Here is a 27,404-nt window from a genome sequence, read left to right as displayed (position 1 = left end):
TATTATTATTATTATTATTATTAATTTTATTTTTATTTTATTTTATTTTATTTTATTTTTTTTAGTTTTGATTTATACTGTTGCCTTTGATCTACTTTTGGGAAATAATCTTGTTTGCATGTCATACAAATGTGCAATACTCTGAAGATGTGAGTGAATATTAGAAAAGGATTGTAAATATATGTTAACTTTCATTCTCTTTCTTACCCAAGTTATTTCCTGTTTGTAGTCCATCATTGCTTTGCTTGTGTTTAATGATGATGGGCTTTATTTATATGTAAATAATAATTGTGTTATGTTATGATATTTTTCACATCCTGCTTTAACTCCATGATGATTATGAATCTGCAGCATTAAAGAAGTTTTAAGGGAATAAATAGAATGCTTCATTTATACATAGTCTGTCCAGAAAGTTAAAGCAAAGTATGTAAAGTTTTGACTGTATATCAGCTTTGATATGTATGTGTGCATGGTCATCTTCTAATTAATATATCCACTATTAGTATGCTAGTGTATGTTTGCTAATGCTATTTCCATCACTGGAAACAGTGTTATGCCTAGACGGCTATTGGAAATTTGGAAATTTCCCAAGGCACCAGTACCTATGATGCTGCTTTATTTCCTGATATCAATGTTTTCATTATCTTGATCCAGTCGTCATTAACTCATCGCAAATTCATAAATGTTGGATCTAATTCTTTACTCCATTGCGGAGACGTGAAGAATTTTCTTGTCTGGCCACCCAAAGGATTCCATAAAATGTTATATAAGAAGGCATCACCTTTTTGCGAGAAGGCAAATGTTTGCCAAGATTTTCACATGTTTGTCCCAGCAGCCTTGATGAGGATTGCTTTCATTATTAATAAGGGTGCCGGCACATCTGTGCCTTTATGTCCAGGTACCCTTGTGTCTTGGAGAGTGATTGCAATCTTGAAAAGGTACTGGTACATTTATGCAAGTATGCAAATGCTCATCAAGATTAAGGCTTTCATATAGGTGCCCTGGCAACTTTGATGAGGGTTGCTTTCTTCACAATAGCAAACTTAGTAAGAGTTCCAGTATTTTTATGCCTTTTATGACAGTATCCTTGTATCTTGGTGAGTGTGAAAATATGCTGGCACCTTTATGCAAGTAGGCAGGTATTCATCAAAATTAAGATCTTCACATGGGTGCCCTGGCTGTATCGATGAGGGTTGCTTTTTTTCATGATACCGAACTTCAGGAGGGTTTCACCACCTTTGTACTTTAATGACAGGGTATCCTTGTATCTTGGCTAGTTATTTTTGTCCTGAAAAGGTGTTGGTATCTTTATGCAAATAGGTAAATGTTTGTCAAGATTAAGATTTTCATATGGGTGTCTCAGCAGCCATGATATTAATTTTCATTAGAATGCTGGCACATTTTTGCATTTATATCAGGGCATCTATGTATCTTGGCAAGTGACTGTCATCTTGAAAAGGTAGCTTACAACTGTCTCCTTTGTGTAGGTTCGCCAAGATTAAAAGTTTCAAATGGATGTCCAGACAGCCTTGATGAGGTGCTTTCTTCATGATGCCAAACTTCATATTATGTGTGCTGACACATTTGTGCTTTGTCAGAGCACCCTAATGTCTTGGCTAGCAGCAGGCACTTGGGAAAAAAGATACTGGCATATTTTTGCCTATCTTTTGCCAAGGATGCAGTCACATCCTTGCATTTTCGACAAAAAATAGGTTACTCGAAAAATGTGGCAGTACTTTTCAAGTTGCCCACACCCAGTTAGATCAACCCCTTGTGCCCCTACAAGTCTATTTCTGATAGTGCTTTACTTCATACTGATTTTTCTCACATTTTCCAAATGCTGCTGCCACAATATCATTGTAATTTTTTGAAATAGTTTAAAAAAGGGGGAGGACTAGAGGCTAAATCAGGGAATAGCAAGGATGTTTGAGCCTAATGATTGAATTACAGTTAGGAATCCATTATATGCTATCTATGCCTGCCTATGCTGTTAAAGAATGGTGCATTGCCATTATGAAAAATTCATTGGTTTCTTCTGATATCTGTAATTGTACATATCATACAGTTTTATAGGTGTCTCAATAATCATATAATATGTTGCTGACTTCCATTTTGGGGTAAATATTATATTCTGCATCTGTTAAAAAAGAAAAGACCCATGATTTTGATTTTGTATCTTCTTCAATATTCTCTCTATTCCTGTTTCTTTTATCTTTCATTCTTTTCCCTGCATCTATATTGTAAAATCAAAACCTTGAGTCCTTGACTTGTTTCCCATAATTACCTTATTGGGGAAATACAACTTAACAATCAAAATGGAACTCCTTTTGCTTTAATTTTTGCTCAATAGTCATGCATTTTGAGACAATCTCTGTACTAATTTTTCTTAATCACATTTTCTTCATCAATTATTCCTGATGCAAATCTTCAACAAACCATTTAACAGTTAGCTATCAATCACACTACACTCAAGAAAAACCTGAGGGAAGTTTTTGTGTATACATATTGTTGAAAGCAATTTATCTTTCAAATAATCAATCAAATCTCATTTTTCTTGGAGCTTTAACAAAACTTGTATTGAAGTCAAAGAATATCCAGATTATGCCTCCAAACTTTTGACACTACACAGCAGGAGCAGATGGGGGCTATTGAGAATTCGGGCAATTTCCCGAGGTGCCAGTAGGTCTGCTTTGTCATTAAAGTTGGCGGCACCTTTTGTTTGCTAAGACAAAAGCAATCATGAAGATACTTTGACCTAAAAGTGCAGCACATCTAGGATATGGGTTTCCTCCAAGTTTTCAGTTGAACTTCATAAAGGTGTTGGTATCTTTATGAGGAATTTTACCAAGAGTCCCAATAAAGATTCTCTGATATAATAGTACCAGCACCTCGAAGAAAGATACTTTTTTTTTTTCAAATTATAAACTCAACTTTTAAGCACCTTTGGCAACCAGAGATCCACCCATGTAAAGGTTACTGTATCTTTACTGTGGAGATTATGGCAGGACAAAAACCATCATGAAGTTACAGCACTTCAATGGAATTTGTTTTCTCGAAGTTATAAACAACTTCATGAGGATGCAGGCGCCTGCCTATACATGTTGGTGACTGTTCACTGAAGTAAAAACTTGTACATGGACATACGAGTTCCCAGATGAACTGCATTCTTCATGGTGTAAATTGAACTTACTAAATGTGCTGGACATCCCTTATATTTTGATGCACAATGGCAAGCTTAGAAAAGATGCCTGTACCATTGTTTATGTCACCAACTGTTCACTTAGATCTTCATAGGAATGTCCCGGAATCTCAGCAAAGGCAGCATTCTTCATTGTTTAAACTGAAATGCCTAAGTGAGCCAGTACATTTGCTGAAATCCATAACTGTTCTCTTAAATCTTCCCATGGGCCTCCTGGTATTGGAATGAAAGTTGTGTTCTTTATGTCATAAACTTAACTACATAGGTGTGGCAATCACTCCTTATGTTTTAATGAATGATGATCGACTTACAAAAGGTTTTGGTTCTGTTATGTGAGTTGGAGGCCATTCACTTAAATCTTTACGTATATATCATGGAATCTTGAGAAAGGTTTCATTCTTTGTTGTGTGTACTGCCTTACATCTTTATGTCTTAATGCCAGGGCACCCATGTTATCTTGGCAAAAATTTGCCAACCTACATAAAGTTGCTGGTACCTTATGCAAATTAGTTGGGTCTCTCAGACCACCCCCATCTGCCCCAGTTTCCCAGCCCTTAGCATGACGACTTTTATTCAATCATGAAATTTTCTGTCGCTTGATACAGGTTGGCTTGGTATTTATAATATTTTCTTTGCTTTAATGATTCTAAATACAATTATCTTAAGGCGGGAAGGATCATAAAAATAAAAAATAAACTAACTCATTCTACATGGTTATTAAGTGCTATGTAAACTTAATCGGATTTGAAAAGCCACATTGCCCGGAAGGCTAGTGTTGGCATGTGGAGAGAAGCAGGGTCAAGTTTATGAACTTTCTAAACAGACTGTTTAGGGAATTAATGTTATATTCCAGGGGAAAAAATCCATAAAAAATTAATTTAGTGTTTGCTAAATATTTAAATTTTTATAAAAATCATAAAAACATTCTTGTATTTAGCGTAGGTATAATGAAACAATCAATTTCGAGGGCAGCGTAAGGTGCATTTGCCCCTCGCTCCCTATTTTAACTTCGCTAATTTTTCTTGTCCTTTATGCTTGATCAGATAGCCTGGCTCAGTAAAAGTAGGCGGCCAGTGCAACTCTGATTAAAAATCTAGTTATAACCATGTGCAGTGCTGATAAGGACCACGTGTTTCTGTGACTCCTTCTCCTTTATTTTCTTCTTTCTATGTATTTCTTTCTCCTGATGAGGAGGGACCTTTAGCTGCCCTCGAAATCGATTGAGTGTTTCATTATACCTACGCTAAATACAAGGTTGTTTTTATGATTTTTATTGACACATTAGCGTGTTTCTCTTCTAGTCTATTTAAATTATTGTTAATTTAGTCATTTCAGATTAAAATTTCATATTGAGAATCTGAGTTTTATGTTAAGGAATGCAAGTAACTGAGGGAAAAAATGTAAATGTTTTTTTATGTACGATAGGTTTTTTATCATTTTTACAATCAATTGAATTCTCTTTCTTGTAATTATTACTTAAAACTATTGTTATTTATAACAATACATGTACTGATAATTTGATTTTATGTTGCTTTTTACATAACTTCTTTGCAGTCTCCCAACCTCCTTTTTTTTTTTTTTTTTTTTTTTTTTTTAATTTGCTAGTGTTTGGGATTTTCTGATGGTTACCTTTCTTTAGACATTTTCCTATTTAACACATTGACTGCTGCGAACATTTTACATGGTTTGCCCATCATGGCAACTTGAAATTTTTATTATGCGATGTACGAGGGCTATCCAGAAAGTAGATTACGTTTTGGAATAAAAAAATAAACAAAGTATAGGAAACAAATTTTATTATATACAGATGAAAGCCACACTCAAATACTACTTTTCTACATAGTCACCATACAAATTAAGGCATTTATCGTAGCGATGTACGAGCTTGGAAATTCCTTCGTCGAAAAATTCGGCCGCCTGCGCCTTCAACCGCTTCGTTACCTCTTCTTGCAGCTGTGCGTCGTAATCAAAACGCTGCATAGCCAGCCACTTCTTCATTGCTGGGAATAGGTGGAAGTCGCTCGGTGCCAGGTTGGGACTGTACGGCGGATGAGGAAACAACTCCCACTTAAAAGATTCAAGAACTTTACGAGTGACATTTGCCGTGTGGGGCCGGGCGTTGTCGTGAATCAACAAGATCTTAGAGCTCAACATTCCTCTGCGCTTGTTTTGAATTGCTCTTCTGAGTTTTTGGAGAGTTTGGCAATACCTTTGAGAGTTTATTGTAGTGCCTCTTTCCAGGAAGTCCACCAAAATTACACCTTTTCTGTCCCAAAAAACAGTCGCCATCATCTTCCTTGCCGACATTGTTTGCATGCATTTCTTGGGTTTTTGGGGAGAACTTGTGTGCCCCCACTGCATTGATTGCAATTTCGTTTCACAGTTCACATGTTTCACCCATGTTTCGTCACCAGTAACGATGCGATCGAGTAAAGAGTCACCATCCTTATGGTAAGCGTCCAAAAAGTTCAACGCTGCAGCCATTCGCTGATTTTTGTGGTCCTCTGTCAAGATTTTTGGAATCCATCTTGCACAAAACTTGTGGTAACCAAGCTTTTCGCTGATGATTTCGTGCAACAAACTTCGCGAAATTTGTGGAAAACTCAAAGAAAGTTCCGTTATTGTGAAATTTCGATTTTCACGGACTTTAGCATCGACTTTTTCGAGAAGTTCGGCGGTCACTATGCTGGGTCTCCCACTTTGATCTTCGTCGTGAACATTGGTTCGGCCATTTTGAAATCTTATGACCCACTGACGCACTCCACCTTCAGTGATAATGTTGTCCCCATACACTTCACGAAGCTGCCGATAGATTTCTATCGGTTTACAGTTTTTTGCAGTCAGAAACCTTATTACTGAGCGCACCTCGCAGCTCGCGGGATTTTCAATTAACGCAGACATTTCAAACCGTCACAGTATCTGAACGGAGCACAGCACGAACCTCTCACTAGCACGGCTAGATGCAGACTGAGCTGCGCAATGCTCTGACCCCAAGATGGCCGCGCTAGCCCCGCCCCTAGCGGACACAGACGGAAATGTAATCTACTTCCTGGATGGCCCTCGTATATTATGTTGAAATATTACCTACAGAAGGTAATGTGAGTTATATATTAGTGTTTAATGCATTTTCCGTGGTGGAGCTCACCGGTGACCCGCAAGGCACTGTGGACCATTATTGCGATTTATAATTTAAATTTTTATGATTTATAGTAACAGTGTTACTATTGAAAAATATATCAGTATCAATATTTACTCTAATTACGTATTTTATTATTGGTCGCGCCGCTGGTCACCAGTGATCCCCATGGCAGTCAATGTGTTAAAGTATATTTTCACAATCTTGAGAATTCATCAGTTACCAATCAATAATTTTCATTAGTTTTACTAGAAGGAAAATTGAGCAAACTCAAGTGGAATCTTTCCTTGATGTTTAAATTTAAGAGTTAGTTCGTATCAGTTTTAAACATCTTCGATGTTCTTGAAAATAGAAATATGCTCTTATTATATTGATCATGTCTGCATATATTTTTCTTCCTTTAATAATGTAAACTCCTATAATTATTCTGTATTATTCTAAATTGCTTTTAGTGTGGCATATACTTTTTTGTTTTGTTGTTGAGCTTTCTGTTAACACATATTTGAAACTCTTTAAAACCATTTAAAATTTATTACTTTTGCTTTCTTTATTCCCTCAGTTTTTTACTTTATTCATTATTATTCGTTTGTGGCTAGTTTTCTAAAATAGCTATCATAAAATGGAAAAAATGGAGTAATTTAATGAAAATTAAAAAATTAGTCATAAAAAATCATTTAATGAGTCCAGGTAGTGCTATTTAAAAAAATATTTCAGATTTCTAATTAGACACCTCATGATTTAAATATATTAAAATCGGTTCAATTAAGTTTATTTAAATTGATCAGGTTAAAAAGTAGAAAATATATTGTTAGGAATTGCATTTATTGCTTTTAAATTGCTTGTCTTGTTTATCAGTAACTGTCAGATTAAATTTGAATGTTTAGTATCTTATGCTTTAATGAATGGTAATAAGCTGATGCTTGGAAAATAAACGTATTTTATTTCGAATAATGGCAACCCTTTCTTTTTAAATAATTATTTTATTTCGAATAATGGCAACACATTCCTTTTAAATAATTATTTTGTTGATTAAACTTGAAAGATTTTGCTTTCATTTTGCCAAATGGCAGCTGTCTGGCTGGTCAGATATAAAAATGTTTTGTGTCAGCCACTGCTCTCTTTTCATACCAGTCAGATTTTAATCAAAAATTCAATAAGTTCATACAAAATAAGAAATAAATTCAAATTTCAGGTTTCAAGTTGCTCATGTTCCAATTGAGGATTACTTGTATTCAAAATTTTGTGGCTCTGGGTATAATCCTTTAACCCCAGTGTGAGGAACATGCAGATGCTTCCTTGTTTAATAGTAGAGATATCTTTGTTGTAGGTTTTTCCCCGCTTAAAATTTAGCATAATACATATTCAATTTCTCTTTCTGTCAGTGTATTAATTTTTAAGTATGAAGGAATCATCTATCATTCATAACATTTTATTATGTAGTTCTAATATTTTTAAATAAAGTATAAATGTTTTTCTAATTATGTATTTAAATATTTGTATGATATTAATAATCATTACTTTGTGTTTATATTGTAATGATGTATTTATTTTAAATAATTAAAAAAAAAACTGTGTTCCTATTTTTTTCCTTAAAAATATATTTTTTGTGCGTTACTAGTCATATAATATGTATATGCTATAAATAGTTTTATGTAGAGAAATTAATTTGTTATTATAGTTATTCATGGAAGTATAATTTTTTAAAAATAATACTTAAAAATATTTGTCTTAACCCCTTCGAGCTGGGTAGCGAAAACGCGCGCTTATCGCTGAGGCCGGCAGTGTCTTACGGGAGCGTCTCTCCAGGGCCGGGGGCTTTTTTGCTACTAAGCCTAAATCCATGAAATTTCCAAAGTATCAACGCATTGTTTAATAATGCTCTGTAGAGTATTTAAACGGCTTATGCTTTATAAATATTTTTATATATATACTTTAATTACCTTATTTCTTGTTTAAATGCATATTTTACACATTTTATTTTAATTACTCACCATTTTATGAATTTTAACATTATACATCCGAAAACTAAATATATTACTTAAAATTCTCTTTTTGTATGAAAAATTTGAAAACAGGGATCTACACACAGTCCTACGTTACATTCCTTGCACTCGTAATAACTCATTTGCCGTTTTGGAGGATTTTTCCGGGAATGTGAACAAACGAAGCATCGTCATCTCATTTTCTTATCAGTCTCTTCTGAGCAAAGTTTTGGAAAATGTCTTTCAGTTAATCTTTCAGAATCAATATCAGAATTTCAGAATCAATATCTGAAATATTTTGCATCATTTCTGCTATTTCATGCTCTGTTAAACATTTTCGACGCTTCGACATTGCAACGGTAAAAACAAAGAATTCACGTCTAACAAGATCTAATCATTTTCTAAAAACTGAACTGCAAACCGAAATACCCAACGCTTTAGAGCAAATGAAACTTCTCTACTTACAGTAAACAACTACCACGTGCGAATAAAGTGCGATTTAAAGAGACGTCATAAATCACACCATTCGGAAACATTTATTTCCCCGTTTGTTTATATAATCAAAAAGGTGTATGTGAGTCATGCTTCTCTCATTTCGAGTAGAAGGTCTAATTTACATGTATCTGAAACCATATGGATATACAGTGCCATCTTGTGGCAGAAATTATAGTTTGAAAAACGTTCCAAAGTACTGGCACAAATACGTGACAGTCGGTAGAGAATGGAACAATCCTCTGGCACGCCTGCGTGTCGGCCGGTAGGTAAGTGCGTTCGTTGCTGGCACGTATACGTGACAGTCGGCATGAAGGGGTTAAATAATATTATGTATATATATCAGTTTTAGTAAAACTACCTGAGCATCAGCCATAGCAATTGGGATTTTGATGAAAGCCTTTTGAAAATTACATCCAATGGAGTTTTGAAAAGTAATCCGCTAGATGATTATATTTTGTGGATCCATTTGTATTTGTATAAGCCTGTTATCAAATTATAATGGTCCATTGAACTAGCAATTCAAAATTAAACTAGCTGGACAGCACCGGTCCCCTAAATAGAACAGCTTTAACACTTCTTTTATGTAACTGAACCACAATTTTAGCTGAAATTTTTTTGGATCCTGAAAATTTTATTTGAATAAAAGGGAAGTCTTAAAAATCAATTCTAACATCTGAATGCTTGTCTTTCTTTTCGTAGCAAACAAACAGAAGTCGAAACTTTTAAGAAAAGAAAAGCCCCTATCCTTAAAGAATAAATAAACAAAATAAAAACCAGCTTGTAAGTAGATTTATTGATTAATTTTTCAGGATAAATTTTGAATCAGAATTTAAACCATAATTTGTGAAGTCTGGCAACAATGGAAGAACCTGAAATACTTGTAATTATATTCCATTGCAAAGTAATTTAAGAGAAACAATGTTTTGTATCTACTTTTAAAGCAATTGCCACTACATTTCTATCAGAAGAATAAACAAATAAAATAAAAACCAGCTTGTAAGTAGATTTATTGATTAATTTTTCAGATTAAATTTCTAATTGGAATGCTAAACATATAATAATAGAATTTATTTGTTTTATAAGTAAATTTGGTACTTGGGTATTATCCTATGGACCACTGGCAGAAATTTCGGCTGCGGTCATCAATCAATAATCGTTACTGCAGAATTTTAAAGTACACGGTCATCCATAATTGGCGCTAAATTGCGCTATTTGGCTGATTAAAAAAAATATAGTTCTATCTATGTAATTCATGATAAAATAATATAATGAATAAAAAAATAATAAATTGTATAACACCTTTTTTCAGACTCCAAAATTGTCAACCAAGTAAATATTTTCAAATTCACTAACAACGGATGCATCACAAACTGACTAAAATATACAAGTTGTTATCATCGTGGAATTCAACACACTAAACAACTTTCCTTCAAAACTTCAAACATTCTACATCTTTCGATTGCCACATGCAAGAAACAAAACAAAAAAAAAAAAAAAAAAAAAATAATTAACTGACCCAGAAAATTTAACTAAATAAAATTAAATGAAAGCATTTATAAATTATAAACTTCACGTCATCTGAAATCCAACATTCTCCCACCAACAACAGCTTAACCTCCTCACAAATATTAGGCAGTAAAACTTTTAAAAACAAACACAGTATTTCAAAATTAAATTAAAAAGGAGAATCTTCTGGCTACACAACTTGCACTCATTACAAGCACCGAAGTAAATCTCTAGGTTTGCCGCAGGAAAACGTACAGCCGGAAACCACAATTAAATCAAAATCGCGCCAAATTAAAAGCTCTCTCCGAGTTTGGTACTCATCCCGATTATGGAAGATTAACCGAAAAATATTCTTTTTAAAACAATAATAAACCAAAATTAAATATTGTTGCCACTAACAAATATTATTATTAAAATATTGTTTGTTTTTAGGTAAAAGTAACATGCTTATATTTAAAATATAAATAATTAACAAGCATAGGACAACAGTTGTCATTTTTGTATACTTTTATTAAGTTCTAACAGTTTTTATTGACAAATTATGATAATTTTTGCTTTAAACTCGATTTTAAAACACGCATTTGTTGAAACTGGCAGCAAGGGAAGAAACTGCAACACTTATAATTATATATTCCATTGCAAAGTAATTTAAGAGAAACAATTGTTTTGTGTCTACTTTTAAAGCAATCGCCACTACATTTCTATCAGAAGGATAAATAAAATAAAAACCAACTTGCAAGTAGATTTATTGATTAATTTTTCAGGAAAAAATTTTAATTAGAATGTAAAACATATAGTAATAGAATTTATTTGTTTTATAAGTAAATTTGGTACTTGGGTATTATCCCATGGACCACTGGCAGAAATTTTGGCTGCGGTCATCAATCAGTAATCCTTACTGCAGGATTCTAAAGTACACGGTCGTCCATAATTGGCACTATATTGCGCTATTTGGCTGATCAACGGTATAATATATAAGTAGCACAACTTTTTCCTATTGAATTGAATGGCAACTTACATCATCATTCTTTTTCATGTGTAAGAAGTCGCCAAATGCCGCTAAGGTGGTTGCATTAATATGTAAGTACTATAAAATGAATTTATAAGAGCGGGTAAATTTTTTGTCCTCGAAAATATTTGATCATGCTGTATGTGATCACTAGGTATTGAACGCTAGTGCCTTGCAATGGAAAAGAGCACTTGAAGACTTTTTGAAGTAATGTAATCAAACATTTTCACATGTACGGAACTTTACGTCTGTTTCCAGCTTATAGAATAGCTCTCAAATTCGGAAGAAATCCCCCCCCTCGCATCCTGCTTCACAGCGAGTATTATTTTGGCAGGGCAGTCATGGTCATAAAGTACTGCACACTTCTCACTTTGTTTTCATAACTGCACATCTCGGTTAAAATTTTCTTCTAACTGCTCATAATGTACTTAGCATTCTCTGTATTCTCATTAGTGATGTTGTAAGCATTTTAAATTCTAATTGAGTTATGTTTTATTTTTTGAGAGAAATTTTAATTCTAGCTGAAACCTGAGATTGGACGAGGTCCTGTATTTTATTTTAATTATCATTTATTTAATAATTTATAAAAAAAAATTTTAATTTATTTTTTGTATTATTGAATTTTGATGTTTAGTGAAAAATTTTGATGTTTAATAAATAAATTTTATTATTTTAATAATAGTTGTTTTATATATTTGTTTTTGTTCCTGTTCCCTGAATGTAACAGAAGCATGGAAAAAAAATAAAAGTTTAGTATAATAAAATAGTTAATAAAAGTTAATAAATAGTTTGTTATTTAAATTATCTTTAAAAATGATTGTAATAAATTTTTACACAAAGCTTCCTGTGTGTGAAGCAAATATTCATAACAGCGTCTCCAACTATTAAATGCTTGGAAATTGAAACATTGTGCTAATAGAATTATTTAATTGCCTAGTTACAAAATAAATTGTTTTTCTTTTGTGCGTAATTTGCATTGTATTAACACTTAAAATGTACTTTACTAAAAATAAGCATAAAAGTAAATAGTGAAAGCTAATGTACCTATCGAAAAATATTGATTGGTTACTGGAAGCAGAGTAAGTATTATGGAATAGCTTCAGTATAGCCCACCTTCAAAGTTTCGCGAATTTTTTCGGCGCCAAAGCGCATGAAATTCGTTGCTTTGAAAAATGGTTACCATCGAGATTTTCGACGAAACACCGTGTTTAAAAAATGGCGGCCATCTTGATTTCACCAGAAATCGTAGATAATAGAAATAAATTTACGACTATTGTACACGATTTTAAAAGAAAAAAATATGGAGCTACTTTGGTAGACGGTTTCACGGATTTTCGCGATTTTTCTTTTGGCGAGTAATACGACTTATGGTAAACGCATTGCTGGATAAGTTATTTATGGTAACCGATACTTTGTTGTCATTTTATTTAAAAAATGCGTTTTATTATGCATAAATTCCGTGTTTTAAATATTATTTATGGCTTCTAAATATTAAAAATCAATTTAATTTTGCATTTTTATTTGAAATAAAAATTTTATTGTTTATGATATTTTATGAAATTTTATGTTGTGGATGATGTAATCAATGACATCACCTTACTTTAAAATTAATTAGTTTTAATATCTATACATTTAATCTAATGTTTTAAACATTATTTATGGCTGTTAAATATTAAAATACAATTTAATTTTGCATTTTTTTAAATGATTTCATTATGTATGATTATTTAAATAATTTTAATTCTAGGCATGATGTAATCAGCTCTCTTATTTCTTATAGAATATTTGTGCAAATTAAGTCCTTCAGTGTTTTTACCTTTTTTTCACTGTGGAAGGAAGTTACTCTTTTTGTTAAATTAACATTTTGGCACTAAATTTACCTCTTTGCGGAACCCTCTTTTTGGCGATAAAGATAATTCTTTGAAGATGTGAGGATACAGGCTACATGCCTAAGAGCCCCGTAATAGAACCCTTCCTTGGTCCTTAACGAGCTGTAATCAGCTCCCTGACTGGTTACTGAAAATTTGTGCATTACCGCGTTATTTTAAAATTTAATTCATATCTTCGAATTCCTTCAATGATGTCTGTTTAAAAGATGAATGTTGTTATTGGTAAGTACCAAGAATTTTTGGTATCCGAATCAAAAAATTGTCTTTGTACTTCAGGGAGGGGTGGTTAAAGGATCTTTGAAATCTTAAAAACAATACCTATTATTGGAGGTGTTTTTTTTTTTTTTTTTTTTTTTTTTTTATTATTATTATTATTATTATTATTATTATTATTTTTTTATTTATTTATTTTTTAATCTTCATGATCCATTAATTTGGCTCTAAATTGCTTTATCTATTTATAATTTTTTTTTTTTTATTTATTTTTTCATTCCTGCCCTTGATATCACATTTTTCAAATTTTTTTCATTGGTAGTTAAATTATGATTTTAATTTTTTTTGTGGTACTTATCAATAAACGACAGATTAAATGACTCAAATGTAAGTACATATTTTTCTTTTACTTTATAATTGTATACTTCATTTTTCGTTAAAAAAATTAATACACTATTTTCAAAAATTGCTGAGGTAATTATTGTCACATATGTTTTAATGTTAATTATATTCTATATAACGTATTTTAAAGTATTTGAATTTAGTAATATTTTAATTCTTTTAAATGTTGGTATAATGTTTTTAATTCAATATTCAATTTAAGTAATATTTTAATCTAATTAAACGTTGGCCCAATCAGAGTCGTAGCTAGGGTTTTCAGCGCCCAGGGACAACTGAAGATTTCGCGCCCTCTACTGTTTGCCAAGGGTGGAAAACATCAGTTTGGCGCCCCTTGGATTCTGCGCCCGGGGACAGATGCCCCCCTCTAGCTACGCCCCTGGGCACAATGTTTTTATAGCGGTGTTTTTATTCTCTTCTTTGCTATATGAATGTAATAATAACCTTACTTTAGTATTTTATACTTATAGTAAATGTATTTATTTACACTCGCCTGCCATCTTAAAAAACACTTTCAACAAAAAATTAATCCATTACTTTTAACGATATTTATTTATTTTTTTTTAAGTTTCGAATACTTTACTATGCGTAAAAACAGCGTTTTTCAAGATGGCTGACGATTGTAAAAACCGCGCCAACGTAAATCGCCAAAAATCTGTGCAACCGTCTACCAGAGTAGCACCAAAAATATTAAGGATTTATTAATGAAAATGTTAAGGTTAAAAGGATATAATTTTAAAAACAATGCAGGAAAATCTCAAGTCTGTTTGGCTTTTCCAAAAGTAAGATACCTTTGCATGGTATCTTACATTTTTCACAACAAACTTTATTCTTCAATAATCCACAATCCATAAAAAATCCTCTAAAAAGTTCATACTCTCTTGTTAATTCATACATAAAATATCTATTAGGAATGCCTAGCTTTCCCAAACGTTTACGGTTCTTTGAAAACATCCACCTTAAATTTTCCTTTAAAATCTCCTGATACTTAATTACACCACTATATAACTAAAAAATTGTATCTCCAAAACAGTCGTAACATCAGTTCTCCACGATATTTAAGCGTTAAACAATCGCTGAAAATAGTGATACGAATTTTGTGTTTAATCGAGTATTGTAATTGACTCCTGGTTCCTCCTATAGCTACTGAGAGCTTTTACCAGTATATTGAAATTCGTAACAGTAACATTTGTTAACGTTTTCAAAATAAGGTGTTTTAACAAAAGCACCAACTCACAGAGGCGATTTGTATTTAAATAGTTAATTTTAGTAGAATTCTAATTAAAAATGTTATATTTTCCTGTGGAATACGGTGCAAGACAAATTTTAAGAGAAAGCTATCAAAAATTACCAGAAAAGTAAGAATACAGGGGCAGGGGCATTTAATTTTGAGTAAATGGATATTTGGGTAATTTGTATTGAAATTGAAAAAAAATGTAATTGACCACTGTGTTAGCTGTAACCGTAATTCCATCCTCTTTAGAAATCAGAAATTTGTCTCGTTGAACGAAGTTTGATGAAATCGGGCTCATGGGTCAGACCCTTATCCCAATACTTATCCCAATATAGCAGTTTAATCTACTTTTCGAACACTGAGTATAGGATGGGAATGGCATAAAAGTAGTTTTGAAGCTGCTAGCAGAGATTGGCAGTAAAGAGTTAGCAGAGGTGGTAGGCATAACTTGTGAGTAATTTGAAGGCAATTGAATAAGGTCAAAAACTGAAGAAGTGAAAAATGCCAGACGAGACAATTCGATATAAGATTTCAGGAGTTTAGCAGGTTAAGGGAGTCGCCATCTAGTGAGAGGATTAAGAACTTTGGTGTAAAAATGCATCAAGACTTAATTTTCATTTTCTGCAAATTCAAGAGTTATCTTCACTGCTTTGAAGGCTTACCTAATTTTTTCGTGCTAGTTTTCGAATGCTTGATTCTTTCTGCGATAGTGTTCATTTCTCGATTAAAATTAAACACTTAAGGATCTTGAAAGATTTGAAAAATATCGTCTACTTCTTTATCTGGGATTTTCTGCTGATTGAAGACGGCACTGAACGGGATGTTTCGTTGAACTTTTTGGATTTCTGCTTCGGTTTTAGTTTTAGAGCTGGGAAATCTTGGGTGAGTAACGGCTGAATTTTTTCTATTGTTTTGGGAGCTTCAAATCTCTTTTTGTAGGCCGGACATCCACGATAGGAACTTACGTGGTCACCTCGGCAAAAATAACAAATAGGCTTTTCTTCAGGTTTTAATGAGCACATATTTGAACGATGGTTCTGAAAGCACTTACAGCAGATGTCTTTTTTAAAACAGTTGGTTTGGCAATGTCCGTAAGACTGAAAGCACTGTACAGGCCTTCTGGTTTTGGGGGCGTATTTCTCGATGGTAACGTTAAAAATATTATTGACATTATGTTACAAATGACAAATATTATTGCTTCTCCGGCTTTATTTCTTTCAAGTTCGATGAAGTAGATTAGCAATTTGATGTACTTATTCTCTATTTTTTCGTAAACTGCTTGATTTTTAGTACAGGAAATTTTCTATTTTTAGGTCTTCAAGAATTGCTTGTTCGGGAATATTTCGGGGCATATCTTTGAGAATAACTTTAAGAGTAGATATCAGAAATCAGTGGCGTATCGAGAGGGGGTCAAGGGGGTGTATAATGCCCCTGGCGCCGCTCTCAGAGGGGCGCCAAATGGTCTCCAAACAATATTTTCCGGAAAATTTCAGTTTTTATTTTGATCGATTTCTGGAAAATATATTTAAAATTGATAATTATTGTAATCTAATTAATTATTTATTTTCTCGATTTGTCTGATAAAATGTGTAATCAAAGGTTTGCAGTACATCAACCAAATATCTTCGCATACAAAATCTTCTGACCACTTTATTTCTCTGAAAATAGAGATATAGTTTTTATTTTTTTAAAAAAACGTAATGCACGGATAGCTTCCGCTTTTTGTTTTAAAACGATAACACGACATTGTTCCGAATTTCTCAAACATATCCAATTTTTAAAAACCGATTCCATAATCTGGAAATGACATTTTGGGAAACTCCTAAAGCTTCCGCTAGGATGGATTGTGTTTGACTCTCCTATAACCGACTGATGGCCTTCCTGGTTACCGATTAGTCATCTTGCTGAAACATCGTATATTCACTGCTCCAAAGCATTCAAAGCGTGTCAATTTTTTTAATCTCCTACAAAAGGAATGCTGCATGTCGCTCTTTACTCCTTATCTAAAACGCACAGTTTTCATCGTCACAGACTAAATTTGCACATTTCCAACTTCGTAAACGTTATAATTTTCCTTTATAATCTCTTCCATTTCCTTTTGTTAAAAAGGTTGCCAATTATATGGTTATTTTATACCATAATAATATCCCCTAATTGTTTTGAGCAGGGAATGTGACTGCAAAATATTACTCCGCAGTAGAAAAAACACTAAATCTAAAACTCTATTACAGATCTACGGTGAAAACGTTTTCCAAACCTAAGAGACGCATTTCAAATATTCCTTACTATTTCATTATCAAATTCTATCTAAGAACGTTCGTTCAAAAAATTAAAGTAAATTTTGACATATTTGTAATCAACGATGGGACAAGATCCCCTAAGTCATCTAGTATTTTTTAAATGTGGAAAGAGAAAAATTTGAAAGGATCGACTAGGATGAAGTAATTGATAAATTTGTTTCATCCAATGGCAAGAAAAATGTATACATAGTAATTAATTGTATTAATGTATTATTATATTATTACTAATAAATATATCTACTCATCTATAATATATATTAAACTTTTAATTATTTAAAAATTGTACTTTTTAAAAACAATTATATAAATATGTAAAATAGATAATACATTTTTAACTAATTCTAGATCATCGTATGTCTGATTTTTCCTCCGACACGTATATTTCCGATTCCAATGCTAGTGCAGTTAGGTAGTGACTATTCTTAATAACATTATTACGAAATGTACAGATGCGGTAAGATGGCTTCTCCGAAAAGCAGTTTAGGGTTGCCATAAATAGCATGGAAAGTAGGGTTGCCACTTTTGGCGAAAAATCGCCCATTTGGCGACAAAATTAGCGACATGCCAAGGTCGGATGGAGAATCTTCTGGAACGAATTCTTACCGGTTTAGCCCAGAATGTTCTCGAACACAAGCCGAAAGCTATATAAACCCTGCTGGTCCGCAGTCAGTTAGTCGCCGCTCAAGGAAATGAAAAATCCAATTTAAGACCTATAAGATCCAGCGTCCCACAAGGAAGTATTCTCGGTCCAGTGCTATATCTTTTCTACAAATCAGATTTTCCTCGCCCTGGTTTGGACAATTACTCTCTGTTAGCATGTTATGCCGACGATACGGCAATTGCATTTAAATCCATCCAAGCTAATCATGCAATAGACAAAATGCAAAATTACCTCTATTCCGTAGAAGACTGGTGCACAAATTAGCGCGTAAAAATCAATGCTAGCAAGTCACAACTTTTAATTCTTAGCAAAACTAAGAAAAACATTGCTTTTAAAGATCTCTACCTTTTTCAGGAAGCTGTTCCTCTGGTCGCAAAGGCCAAATACTTAGGAATTATTTTGAACCAAAGGCTCACATGGTCTAACCACATTAATAGTGTCAAGAGCAAAGCCATGGGCATAATATGCAGATTTCTCCCGGTCATTGGAAAATATTCAAATCTTAGCTTGCTTACCAAAAAACATAAATATACCACTTGCATTCGACCGATACTTTGTTATGCTGCTCCTGCTTGGAACACGGTCACTCAAACTCAACTGTATCAATTACAAGTAGTGCAAAACAAATTTCTGCGCATTATTACTGATTCACACTCTCTTATCCGCAATAAACTTTTATACAGAGACTTAAAACTTGAGACGATTTCAGATTACATCAGAAGTTCTAATGAAAAATTCTTGAACAAAGCTGTGCAATGTGACTTTGTTAATTACTCCCAAGTCTTTAATTATGAAATTCTCTTCGATGATAGAAGCGTCAGACCACTTGCAGCTCACACCTTCATGGGAGGAGACGACAACTTTTTCACTTAGCTCCTCAATTGGTAGCTGTTTATACTTCCAATGCATCTGATTTTGATTGAAGTTCTTCTATAGCTTGAATATTATTCTTGGAGATTAATAAAACTAATGCTGTGGGATTTTTCGCATTGTGATGATATAGTAGTGTTGTAAATAGGTTGCTTAGGTTGTTGTTGAGTTGCTGTAGTGTATTGCGTTGAATAGTTGTATTAAAATTGTGTTGTATTGTATTGTGTTGTATTTAGCACTATTGATTGAGGTTATTTAGTTGTATTTGAATTTGTCATTGGAACTAGTGCTGTAGTGTATCTTCTCATATTGTTGTCATTGATTTGCATTGTCTTGGGTCCTCCTTGAAAGCTATGATCGCTCGTCACGTTTCGCGAACTTGTCCGATTGGATCGTCTTGCTCCTTTTAGTACTTCTCATCTTCCTGTTTTCTCCGTTTTCTCATCTGAGATTTTCTCCACGTCCGGATTTCTTTATGTGAAGTGCCCTTGAGCTTTAATTCTTGAACCGACAACGTTGCTCTTCGCAGTAGCTCGGTCAATTATAGAGTCTAAGTCAGATAGTTAGTGTGTCTCATGAGTATCGAGTCAGCTAGTCCGTGGGGAATCAATCGAGTTGACAGTCGGTCAGCGAGTGCCGAGTGGCTTGTCGAGTGCACTGAAAGAATCTTTTAGTCTATCGCGGTTAGTGCATTGTCGAGAGTGTGTTGTGCTCCGGGAACGACTGAACCGAAGAGTAGGGAGCTGTGCTGTGTGTCGTCGAGTGCATCGCGAGTTGTAGCTTGGAGAGTTTCGAGAGTACGTGGAGTTCCGAGAACGTCCGAGCAGAGTGGGGAGCTGTAATCTGGTGCTTTGCACTGAAGCTGTCTCCACCGTTATTGCCTGGCATTGTGAAGGCTGTGCCGCTGATTGTTCCAGCGTGTTTATAGTAGATCTTCGACGACTGTAAAAGTGTTTTGGAGCTGTCCTGATTAATATTGGTAAATAAAGTGTGTTTCGATATTCCATCAAGTGCTGTCGTCGTTATTCACTCCAAATCCACACGAACCTCGTACGAACGTGAAGGAAGAAAAGCATTTTATTATTATTTGCATTATTTTCTTATTATGAATATATTCTATACATAATATTACCGTGTTTTTTTGGGGGGCGCTAAAAAGGTATTTTACCCCGGGCGCCAGTTATGCTCGCTACGCCACTGTCAGAAATTTTCTGTTGTCTACATTGCGTTTGCCAAATAGTATGGGTTACCGCATGCTAGTAAACAGATGTGGGTTGCCACATATCATATATCGCCATTCCTGGCAATATTTTATGGTTAAAATTTTGGGTGGGCTATACTAAAGCCGTTTCAATATTAGTTTGCCATGTTAGAAAGTGGTTTTATAATAGAGTGCTTTGCAGTGGATTCATACTTTGTTGTTTTAATTTGAATCTCAAGCTTCTTTATGAGAATTCCAGGTTGAGCTAAAAGTTATTGCATATGCAAGTAGCAAGGGTACTTTTCTGTTATCAGGACCGGAATCAAAAATATATATATGTATGCATGTGTGTATGTATGTGCGTATATATATGTGTTGTGTGTGTATACAAATATATACATAGTGCGTACACTGCCCAAAAGAGAAGGTATAGTTCTATATTTCTCGTTTTACTGGGCCGATTGTCGAAATTCAGCTTACGTGTTTCCTGTCTCGAAAGTGCAACCTAGGATATATGTTAGACTTGTATATAACATTGGGTACTTTTCCGTTTCGCCGACGCAAATTTCGCCAAGCAGACTTTATTGGCGATAACATACAGTATACACATAAAAAATGTTAACAAATGTTAGTTCTAAGATTTTTTTTTTTTTTAATTTTAATAAATTTTTTTAATTTATTAAAATTAATTAATAAACATTTTAATATCGTTTCAAATTTTGTAAAAAGCAAATAGATAAAGACAATAAATTTGTAAAAAGGCATTATTTTAAGAATTTACTATGTTTTCATGGTTCAACATGCTGATTCACCCCTTCATATCACATGAGCCCAAGTGACTCACGTAAGCCACGCTACAAAAATCTAATTCTCTCAGTAATTACCTACATTAGTTTCAAGTTCATTAATTTGATAATTTAATTTGGAATGCAAGTTTAAATGCAAGAATTATTTCAATTCGTACGAATAGCTTACTCGGAAATTATGTAAAACCCTAGTACTTTACTTCGTTAGTACATTCTCATTGGAATTTACGAATTTAACCCATGACTTTGCCTTTTCTATATTTTCACCTTCGGGTAAGCGGTGCGATTGCATCCTATTTGACTTAATTACCGCGAATGGCCTTAGGACATAAAATTGAACTATTTGGTAAAAATTCTATGTAATTGTATGCCAGTATTGAAAGAAACAATCAGTCTGATAAGAAATGGCTGCGACTTGTTTTGAAAATGAGGTTTAAAAGGTTACCAGCGAGGATATTCCGTTTGGCATCAGTTGTACCATTAGGCCAAACTGCTAAGTTTTGTAAAAATCGCACGATTAGTTTTTAAAAAATTAGCTCTCAAAATTTTAGCTACTCAATGCTAATTGAATTTGATATATATATATATATATATATTAATTATTAAACTTTTCCTTTTTCCAGAATTCGAAATTTAGGTTCAATTCAAGTAAATTCGCCAATAATTTTTACCATCATCATAAAGTAGATGTATTTCTAGGCATACTTGCAAAAAAATTAGAGTTTTGTATTCAAAATTTCTTAGGATATACGTGAATTTACATATTTTTTATAAGCGATAATAACGCCAAATGTGGTTTACGCACTTTTTTAAAATTATTTGAAATAAAGAACGATGAATTTTTTCCGCTCGTTTACAGTGAAAAAAGAGAAAGGTTTTACAGGTTGCCATATATTAAGATGTTCGCCAAGTGAACTATTCTTGACGCAAACTGAAAAAAATGCACCAAGATAAATTTTTGAATTTCTCCCCAAATTTCGTACGAAATTTTACAAAATTTAATATTTAGGCATAATTTGAGTCGTAGAACGGAATATAGAAAAAATTGGCATACCATTTCAGATTTCGTGTCAGAATACCTATATTAGAACAAAGCTATGTATAAATCTAACGTATATCCTAAATCGCACTTTCGAGGCATGAAAAACGCAAGTTGAATTTCGTCAATTGGCCTAGTAGTACGGGCAAAGAAAACAATACATATTCTTTGGTACGGGATATATGAAGTAATCTTGTTTTGGAGGATACGCAGTGTACATATATATGTGCATACATGAACACATACATACATACATTTCTAAATCTGATCCAGTTAACAAAAGATTACTGCAACAAGTCCAAAAATAATTGAAAATTCAGGGAAAATGGTTTGAAATTATTTAAGAGCTGTGTAACGCACGAAGAATAGTTGAGATTAAAAGAGTGTTTTTATTTTATTATTAATACTGTATTTCATCTCAAATTTTCCTCCTTTTTGTAACTAATTTTATCGTCTGAAAACCGAGAAGAAAAAATTATGCGATTTATATCATTTCCGTAAAACGGTTATTCTAAGAATGAAAGCGGCTTAACATAGCGAATGAAAAATAGTCATGGATAAAAGTATATAATAATATTGTCTCTTTAAAAGAAAGCTGCACTCCAATAAGATTGGTTTGGCTTGTTTGATTATGGGAAAGCACTCGGCTATCTGCCTAAGAAGAGGGATGCCTTCATGGAGGACTTTCGGAGAAAAACCGACACGTACGTACTTTAATTTGGGGGAATTATAAAAACGCCTATGCAGCCAGCTCGTTTTCTGGGCCGAACTACCAGTGTTCAGCGAATCTACCGCCCGACGGCTGGTAGGCCCATTTCAATAATATTCGGAGTGATATTAACATTGCAATATCTGATGACAGATGAGACGGATATGTCGGGTAAGGACAGAGACATCAGCAGTAAGGCTACAAGAGCTGAAACATAAATAACAGAAGTAAGGTGAAATCACATACGTGGGAAGTTTTGTAAGTCCTGCCACGTCGGGGTAGCTGGACGAAGAATTTTGCACAAAATATGTTTCAAATAATAAATGCAAGGGAAGATAGAGTGGATGAAATGCTGATGCAAAAGTGCAAATTTAATACACAATAAAAATCGAAATAATTAAGGGAATACATTTTAAAAACTGTACGACAGGAGAAAGGAGAAAAATGTGCGAATATTTTTCAAATTTTCAAACCCTAGCGCTAAAAAGCAAGTGGTGAAAATACTCGAGGAAATACAAAAATTATTATTAGCCCAAAGGAGCGTTACCTTAGATCGGCTATTAATTTCGTTTTGGTATTTCGTGTCGATTCACTTTCAGCGTTGATTCACTTTTCAAACTATTGCCTCCAAATATTATCGCCCTGTGTTATATTGAAAAAAAATTAAATAATGAAATATCTGCATAAATATATGTATGTTTCTCGCATTATGATAAAACAGCTGTACCTAGAGCCATCCAATTTTGAATAACGTAATCCTGTACCTAATATGGGCATCCGGAAACCCGAATTTGGAATTTATTTTATTATTGATTTCATATTTCGTAACACTTCAAAGAATTTTTGATTAAGAAACTCAACGATTTCTAAGCGAGCAGTGGGAACACTCTACGAAGAAAAAGCATTTTTATCTCCAGCGCGCGAGACTGAGTATCGGTAAACCGGAAATAAAGTTTTAGATTGCTGTTGATTTATTTGAAGAGCAAATTTCAACATTTCTAGAAGTTTTATATTTTCTGCACAGAACCGTTTCTAAAAAGTGTATGGAAATTTTTACACTGTACAAAATGAAAATTTTATTCGTACATACATTGAACTGCGGTGCTTAACCACCAGGGTGCCTGGGCGCCATAGCCCTACCCCTCATCGAATAACATGATAAAAGTTTCGAATTATGAGAAATATAACTGAATGTGCTAAATAATTAAATGAGTAAGAGTTTAAATACATAATTGCTAATAGTTAAATACATATTTTTTTCCTTAAGTACCTAATTACTAATCCATACATAATTAACTATTTTTTTAACAACTATTTCACAGAAGAATACATGTACACACAAGAGAAACAAAATACGATTCAGCTTCACTACAGCTTATTACTGTTAACCTTTTTTTGCTTTCATGAATCCCTTTCGCCATTGCTGGGAGTTAATTCTCCCCCCTTTTGAAAATTCGCAAAAGGAATATACGTATTTATCTAAATGTAGTTAATTTTTTGAACATGTTTCATAAATTAAACAACAAAAAGGGTAAAAATTTTTGATAAATGACAAAACTCGAATTAAAGTAGTTTTTTATGTTCATAACGTAATAAAAGGCTGACTAAAGGGAAACCCCCTTTGTTAGCAGAAGTAGGTGCTGTCCAAAGACATAATTAAAACGCCATTTTTAGGAACCTTGAAAAAAAAAATCAGTTTTAAAATTAATATTAAAAATCTGAGTATCTTGCTGTCCGGTCGATGAATTATATAGGGGCAAGATGTGCGTCTTATTTTATTTTAAGCAAATTTTCGTGATAGATGAGCTCATCACAGCCTGTTACTTTAAATATGCGCTACTAGGTCATTCCGACCCTCCCCTAATTAGCTGTCGCAACGTGTGTCCTCATCACCGCATAGAAAAAAAAAATTAAAGGATTTTAGTAAATTAGAGGTTCGCCTTTTTTTTTTCCGCAGCCGTTGCTATGGTTGTTAGTCATGCTCTGGAAATGATCTTGAAGTACCTATTTCGGAGAAACACTACAACAATAAAAAGGTAGAGCACAATTCTGATATCACCGTAGGTGCACATAGCTAGAGCTTTTGCCATTCTTTTTGATATGTAAACAAATAACAAAAGCATCGAAATCACGTACAGGAGAAAAAAATTAAACTCTGCATTTATTTTTGAAGAAAAATTTTAATTCTAGCATTTTAAAATTATAGTATCTATATATATATATATAAAGAAGAAATTCTGTGTGTTTGTTTGTTCTCTAATAACTCAGTCACTACTACAGTTATAGTCATTAAACTTTCTACAATTCTTTTCTGGTTGCCGGAAAAGATCGACGTCCACTTCCCCCCCCCCAAAAAAAAAGCTGAAGTCAGAGATATTAATTAAAAACGCTAATTTTTGCCCTGATTTTTCCGAGTGGCAACAGTGCTGATATCAGCAACAATGGCGACAGTGATATATCAGCAACAATCTAGAGCCACCAAATTTTGAGTAACGTACGTCCCCACCCGAATATGGGCATCTAGAAGCCCAGATTTATAGTTTCTAATTTGTTTTATCTGTTTCATATACTGTAAAACGTTTTTTGATTTTTGATTAACAAACTCGGCGATTTCAAAGCGAGCAATGGCAACACTGTACAACAACAACAACAAAAAAAAAAAAAAAAAAAAAAAACATTTTTATCTCCAGCACGCGAGATTGTCTTTCGGAAGTTCTAAAGATACGTTTTTTGTAAAAATTATTTTGTGGTGTTGTTATTGAATTGAATTTTATGGTTTAAGTGCAAAGAACTTGATACTTCATAAATAAACGTAACACGCAAAACCTTAAAAAAATGCCCCTTTGGGTGTAATATAAAATCTGAAAACTTTCAGATATTTTTTAAATTATTATTAGCCTAAAGGGCTACGGCATTTTGCGCTGAAAACTTTAAATGTCCGTTTCATTTTTCATATTATTGCTACCAAATATTATCGCCCTGTGTTATATTTAAAGAAATTAATTAAAGAAGAATCTGCATAAATGTATGTGTTTCTCGCATTGTGATAAAACGACGATACCTAGAGCCATCCAATTTTGAATAACGAGATCAGAGATCACTCCTCCGAGATCAGCCTGAATTTGGAATTTGTTTCATTATCGATTTCGTATTCTGTAACACTTTAACGAATTTTTGATTAAGAAACTCCACGATTTGAAAGCGATCAGTGGCAACACTATACGGAAGGAAAAATATATATATATATATATTTATATTTATCTCCAGCGCGCTAGACTGTGTATCGGAAATTCTAAAGAAAGGATCATTTTAAAATTATTTTGCGATATTGCTTTTGAACTGAATTTTATGATTTAAGTGCGAAGATCGCGATATTTAATAAATAAAGGTAACACGCAAAAACGTTAAAAAAAGGCCCGTTTAGGGGTAATATAAAATCTGAAAACTGTCAGATTTTTTAAATTATTATTATCATTTCTCTTATCTCTGCTAGTGGTATCATCTGAATTCTACAAGTATTATATTCTTACATGTTGGAAGGTTTTTAATTTTTTCTAACAGGTTTGTGTTTATTTTATTTATTATTAATTTACTTTATTAAAATGCAGTAGAGTGTACATACATTTTGTGCACTGATGATATATTAAACTTTTTAATTTTTATCTGGTGTATAATTTTTCAAAACTCAAAATATTTTGTAATAAATTTATTTGGAAAAAAAAAAAAAAAGAAAAGAAAAGAAAAGAAAGAAAAAAACTGTGTGCAATTCAAGCCCTTGCACTTCAGGGGTCAACTGTAATTTGTTTTGGCTTATATTTGTCAGTGTATGTAAACATACCAAATTCTGTATTTTATTTATTTATTTTTGTGTGTATGTATGCGAATAATAAAAGTCTAGTCGAACTTCACTTGTGGTATTATTAATTGAGTCCATTTCCAGATCTATTTTTTTTTTTTTTTTTTTTTTTTTCCGCTTTATACCATATTGCCAATCTCCATTGCAAAATCAGAGTTCCTGTGCCTTTTTTGGACATTTCGTGTAACTTCTTATAAGTTAAAGGCGCTTTATCTTTTTCATTTACTGTAGGCCGGTGCTACAGAATCATCCAATTTTTCATTCATTTCTTGCTTGATTCTTTGCTTTCCACTTCTCTCATATCCGATATCTACTCTTGAGTCATAGAGTCAACAGTAGATACTCCGGCTAACAACGTCGTTGGTGTAATGGCAATTAACTGCTGCAATTATAGGCAAAAGGATGATAAACGTGCTGTCTGCTAGACGGCAAAATCTCAACTTGATGAAGTCTAGCGTTAGGGATGGAGACAAGTAAATAAGCAGAGATTCATCTGGATCGTATATTGAAATACAAAATTATTATAGGTACAGTAAATGTTACATGGTAAGCATGGTATTGTAAGGCAAGTGACAACAACTGAAAACGTTGCCAAAAAAAAACAAGAAATAAAAATCGTGTTGCCACACATGTTGCAAAATACAAATGGGAAATATAATCACAAATTAAAAGTTATTTGCAACTGAAAGAATTTTAATGTCTCTACAGTGGCGCCCAAACTAAAAGGGTTGTGGATGATGACTTTCCACGCCCAGGATTTCGCGATTGGGTCCCCTAAAAACCTCGGTCGCCCATTAAAAGGGGGAGCATGTAAGGTATTTCTCTTGCCTTCCTAGCGTGGTGTAGTGGTTCTACACGCTGGGCCGTTATTCCAGAGGTCCGTGGTTCGATTCCCAGCTC

At 33.3% G+C, this 27,404-nt stretch overlaps 1 protein-coding gene across 3 annotated transcripts in view; it reads left to right on the top strand.

The window, feature by feature from the left end:
* Positions 1 to 26,556, top strand: part of LOC118203977 (uncharacterized) — a 147,941-nt gene extending 121,385 nt beyond the window's left edge. For all 3 annotated transcript variants that reach the window (XR_015039581.1, XR_015039579.1, XR_015039577.1), the window contains one exon: positions 66 to 26,556. The gene's annotated coding sequence lies outside the window, so the exon portion shown is untranslated. The remainder of the gene's footprint in view (positions 1 to 65) is intronic.
* Positions 26,557 to 27,404: the final 848 nt, after the last annotated feature.

Source organism: Stegodyphus dumicola, chromosome 2 (genome assembly GCF_044657685.1).
Source record: "Stegodyphus dumicola isolate Sdum_Otavi_A_Nest chromosome 2, ASM4465768v1".
NCBI classification, from domain to species: domain Eukaryota; kingdom Metazoa; phylum Arthropoda; class Arachnida; order Araneae; family Eresidae; genus Stegodyphus; species Stegodyphus dumicola.
This window is presented reverse-complemented; position numbering and strand designations above follow the sequence as displayed.